Here is a 5,667-nt window from a genome sequence, read left to right as displayed (position 1 = left end):
GCAGGTGTTAGTGATCTTTTGTTCTTCTCTTTAAGTAACTGCTCAGCCCGTCACATCATTTGACTGCACGACAGCAACACTAAAAAGAAACAAAAACCATGTTGGAAGCCGACTCAAACGAAGATGAAAACAAAGGCGAATGGTAAAATGATTACCAAAACTGTCCAATGTAGAGATTGATCCCAATTTAAAGGTGACCTGTGGAATTTTCTCGTAAACAAGCCTCTTAAAACTATTTTAAATCAAGCATTGTTTACAAGCTTGCAGTCTTCTTCTTCACTGTCTCTGTTGGCATACTGCAGTATATCTCGGTGTGTTGCTGCCACCTGTTGACCAGTGGAAAGTGTGAAACCACTGGGGGGGGGGGGGTGTGTGTGTGTGTGTGTGTGTGTGTGTGTGTGTGTGTGTGTGTGTGTGTGTGTGTGTGTGTGTGTGTGTGTGTGTGTGTGTGTGTGTGTGTGTGTGTGTGTGTGTGTGTGTGTGTGTGTGTGTGTGTGTGTGTGTGTGTGAGATGAACAAAACGGGGACCTGCTAAAAAAAGCTCCATAGTTTGACTAGTGGTCTAGAAGTCAACAGTGAATCTTGAAGCAGGAATTATAACATCTTCACCATGAAAGGTGTAACATTTATGCTCTGCGTGTCAAACAAAAGTGATCCCAAGAGTTAGGAGTTGGATTCAAAAGTACAAAAGAAAACAGCTGTGTTGTTGTTTTTTTCCGCTCTAACACACCAACATCCTGCTTCAGCTTGGACAATTTCTACGACATCAACCATTCTTTGATGTGCGCGCAACATTTCCAGGTATACTCTTAGCACGTAACTTGGTGATCGCAATGCTATCATAACTGCTAGAAATGATTTTGAACAAAAAGACTCAACTTTTAAAAAAACTGAATTATCCTTAAAGCACAACATCGCAGTCACAAGGCTGCTCTACATATCTCCATCAGCTTGACGCCTCTTTCCCTGTGAGAAGCCCTTCTCACCGTAGTAGCAGCCGGCACGCACACGTGTACGTGGCTACGTACTCCATGGAGTGTCTCTAAGCCTTTGCTCCCAGTTTGCAGCGCCCCCGTTGAGCTAAAAATAACTCAAGGTCACCGAGCATCCCGTGCCTCCCCATTTGTCCAGATTCAAGAGCTCCACAAGGAGCTGCACCTTTACACACACCTCCAACACTTGATGTAGGTGCACATGGTTGCATATTCTGGATCGGATGTGAGCACATACTGCTTATTATGTGATATCTGCTGAAAAGGTCGCGCTGCAGAGCGGATGCAGAGGGCAGCTGCGATCCCACCCAGAGCTGCCGCAGGGTTTTGTTTAGTTTTTTTAAATCGGTGCCAGACCCCCGAACAACAACTGGTCAAATTCAATGTCAAGTATCTCTTCATTTGCCCTCCGTTTGACACAGTGATGTACTACAGCCAAGCTGCCCCCACCTACACACGATCTGCTGTGCGTGTGTTTTTTTTTAAACGCTCCATGGAGAGAGGCAGGGGTACAAATCAAGGGCGGCCACCATGTGGGTGACAGGCAGCCGGGGGAGATCTAGTATGGTAGCCGGGGTAACGGATGGTTCCTGCGGTGGCTCCAGCAGACAGCAACAGCGCACTCCTATGGAGAAGACGTACTGTATGTGTGTGTGTGTGTAGGAAACGTCCCTAATAACTGTCATTGTAAATCATTACAATCTTAGATATCGGTCAATGTGCAAGATATCTCAACAAGTACTGGCCGGGTTGACGTCAGATCTGGAATGCATGGTTACGGTCTCATCAGCACCAAAATATGGAACTTTTGTGGGACTTGATATGAAAGTTGCCAGGCAGCAGCTCCCCCTGCGGTCTAACACAGTATCTGTTTCCATGCTACCACTAGGATGTTCACTCCCTACACCTGTGCTTTACTGTTGAGGCCTTCAAAATCATTTCATTTTCACATTTTCATTGTTTCCCACATTGATCCCATGAACAGAGAAAGCAACGTGTTTTATTACAGGGGTGTTAGGCCGTCACTAACTGGGAACAATTTGCAACCAAATATCAAGTATGGATTATTATAATTGGGAAACTTTTTTTATTTTCATTTAACCGTTTTATGATGAGGGATTTTAACACAGAAAGGTCGCTACCCAAGTAAAGCATTTCCCACACAGTCACACCTCACACCACAGTGCTCCATACGTAGACCTACAGAACAGAATGAGATATAAATGGAATATTGTCTGTTGAATCAGTGAATATTAACATTTAATAAATAATTGCTGTGCTTGGGCTCTGCTGCCTAAACACCAGTCTTCACAATATTATACAATTAGCTTTGGCCATAAACACAAACTTAGGCCATCACTGTATGTGCACCTGTAAGTATACTGTAGATAATATTACTATTATTAATTTTGTCAGCTGCATCCATCCCCCCCCGATTTCCTTTTATACATTTTTAAATAAATAATACGAGCGCAGACGGAGCGAGTTTATGGAGCCAAATCCAGGCCAATAGTTTTGATCATTTGAAAAAAATATTGAAACTGAAAGTTCACACGTTGGTCTTATTTGCACTTATTTTTAGTTTGAATAAATTGTTCAAGACCAAAATTTGAACTTTCAGCTTTTTGTTTTTCTCCAATGATCAAAGCTATTGGTCTGGATTTGGCTCCATATGCTGGAGAATGTAGAGACGGAGGCGTTTGTGCTCTATGCGCTGCATTGTTCTCTGAAACGCCGGAGGGCGTACAAACAAAATGTAACGTTCCGAGCTGCAGCGTATGAACACCATCGGCTTTTATCAAACATAAATGAAGATGCATTTTACTCTCAGTCACGCACACTCGCATCATTTTCAGGAGAAGGGGTTTTCATTCTGAAACAGGATACATTTTACTAAAGCAACAATAAACACAATGTTTCTTTTTGATGTCTTAATATTTAGGTTCAAAATATAATGTAGCTTATATTGCTTATATTAAGAATGAACCAATTATAGCCGGCCTCCATGTCCCCAATCCCCTTTAACGGCTGGGCCCTTGAAAGCTTAACTCATTTTGTTGGAAATTATATTGTCCCAGAAAAAATTGAAATATTGTTATTTTAAGACATTTTTTATGCCACATTTTGGGAAATGTAGGATCCAGTGTTTTTGGAGCTTGACCCCTATCAGGGAGGAGTCAGAATATGTTTCACCTCATTGTTGTTTTTCTTTGTTTTGGGAAGTATAATTCTGAACTACTAAAGGGTTCCTTTACAATCACCAAAAATGTTTATTCCTGATTTATAGAATCGAAAAAAATCATATGAGCCTCAAATTCATTCCGACACTGATCCTGACACATTGATCCTATTAGACTGGATTATCATCTTTTGGTATAATTGGCATAATTTTGGTATAATTTGGTATAATTCTCGGCAATAAGTCAGACACGTTCCCGGTGGGTGTTGGCCTCCGCCAGGGCTGCCCTTTGTCTCCGGTCCTGTTGGTGACTTTCATGGACAGGATATCTAGGCGCAGCTGGGGGGTGGAGAACGTCAGGTTCGGGGGTCTCGGGATTGCCTCTCTGCTGTTTGCAGATGATGTGGTCCTGTTAGCCTCCTCGGATCATGACCTCCAGCATTCACTGGGGCGGTTTGCAGCCGAGTGTGAAGCGGCGGGGATGAGAGTTAGCACCTCCAAATCTGAGGCCATGGTGCTCTGCCGGAAACCGGTGGATTGCTCCCTCCAGGTGGGGACGGAGTGCCTACCTCAAGCGAAGGAGTTCAAGTATCTCGGGGTCTTGTTCACGAGTGAGGGTAAGATGGAGCGGGAGATCGACAGACGGATCGGTGCAGCTGCAGCAGTAAAGCAGGCGCTGCACCGGACCGTCTTGGTGAAGAGGGAGCTGAGCCGGAAGGCAAAGCTCTCAATTTACCACTCGGTCTACGTTCCTACCCTCACCTATGGTCACGAACTCTGGGTCGTGACCGAAAGGACAAGGTCGCGGCTACAAGCGGCCGAAATGAGCTTCCTCCGTAGGGTGGCCGGGCTCAGCCTTAGAGATAGGGTAAGGAGCTCGGTCATCAGGAGGGAACTTGGAGTCGAGCCGCTACTCCTTCGCGTCGAAAGGAGTCAGCTGAGGTGGTTCGGGCATCTAATTAGGATGCCTCCTGGACGCCTCCCACTGGAGGTTTTCCAGGCACGTCCAACTGGGAAGAGACCCCGGGGAAGACCCAGAACACGCTGGAGGGATTACATCTCCCAGCTGGCCTGGGAACGCCTCGGGATCCCCCAGAATGAGCTGGAACATGTTGCCGGTGAGAGGGAGGTCTGGGTCAGCCCGCTTGGCCTGTTGCCACCGCGACCCGACCCCGGATAAGCAGAGGAAAATGGATGGATGGATGGTATAATTGGTATAATTACTTGATACCAACTAAGTTGTGTTAGAGACTTTTACATGTGCCACAGCTTATACCACACAGTATATGTCCTGTTGCTCTTATCTCTCCTTATCCTCAGTGTCTTGTTCTACGACTGTGTATTTGGACCAATGGAGGTAAACAATAATAATAATTAGTGGCTGTGGATGGTGGAAATATTCGTGGAGAAAACTTGATATTCTATTATTGTTAAGGTGGCAAATTCCTTGACAAAATGTTTTCTTGTAGATTTGTGGAGTATAATCATTTTTATTATAATTATTGATATATATACAAAAAATGTTTAGACACTCAGCAGGGAGACAGAAGGTGACTGACAGGTGAGCCCCGCACAGTGCTTTTTTATTACCAATGTATTCAACAATATTATAATATATTTATATTTGTTGGTTTTCCTCTAAAGCAGAGGTCTCAAACTCAAACTTTTTTTTTTTTTTTAAGTTAGACTTGATAATAAAAATATCCTCATAGTCGAAATTATGAGATAGAAAGTCGAAGTTAGGAGATAGAAAGTCATAACTATGATAGAAAGTCATAATTCTGAGATAGAAAGTCAAAATTATGAGATTGAAAGTCAAAATTATGAAATACTTAAACAGTCACAGAAGCAGCTCTTTGGCTGGTTACTGTACACTAGAAATGGAAATGTATTGTGAGTACATTGAAGACTACTTTAAACTGGCTTTAAAACACATGAAATACTTCACGTGGGATTGTGAAAACACACCCTTGAAAGGATTTTAAGCTTTGAACAAAGTTATTGTAATAACTTGTTTGATATTTGTCTTTGCTATTTTCTTTAATAGTTTGATCTTTGATAGAGTAATGTGGGTTTCTTAACCCTAAATTAAAAGGATTTAAGTTATAATTACAAATGTGCTTAAATATATTTTACATTTATATAACTGCATGTACAATATTTTTACTCTTGAATAAACAATAATCAAATGCAGAGAGTTACTTAACAATATGTTACGAGTAGTTACATTTACAACCGGCCCTTTGTGGGCGACCATGATGCTGATGTGGCCCGGAGTGAAAATGAGTTTGAGACCCCTGCTCTAAAGTGACTGCTTTCATCTCATAGAATATCAAAGTTTTTTTCTCATAATGTTTTTTACTTTAATCTCGGATTAAATCTCTTCAATGTCACGGCGACATTTGACTCCCACATTCTAACCCTCCCTGGGTCCCGGTGGACATTAAAGCCCCCCGGTGTTACTGAGACATCGGGTCCACGAGAGCTTTGACAACA

Source organism: Anarhichas minor, unplaced genomic scaffold (genome assembly GCF_050575085.1).
Source record: "Anarhichas minor isolate MPS153535 unplaced genomic scaffold, ASM5057508v1 ptg000009l, whole genome shotgun sequence".
In the NCBI taxonomy this organism is placed as follows: Eukaryota; Metazoa; Chordata; class Actinopteri; order Perciformes; family Anarhichadidae; genus Anarhichas; species Anarhichas minor.
Note: the sequence above shows the minus strand (reverse complement) of the source record.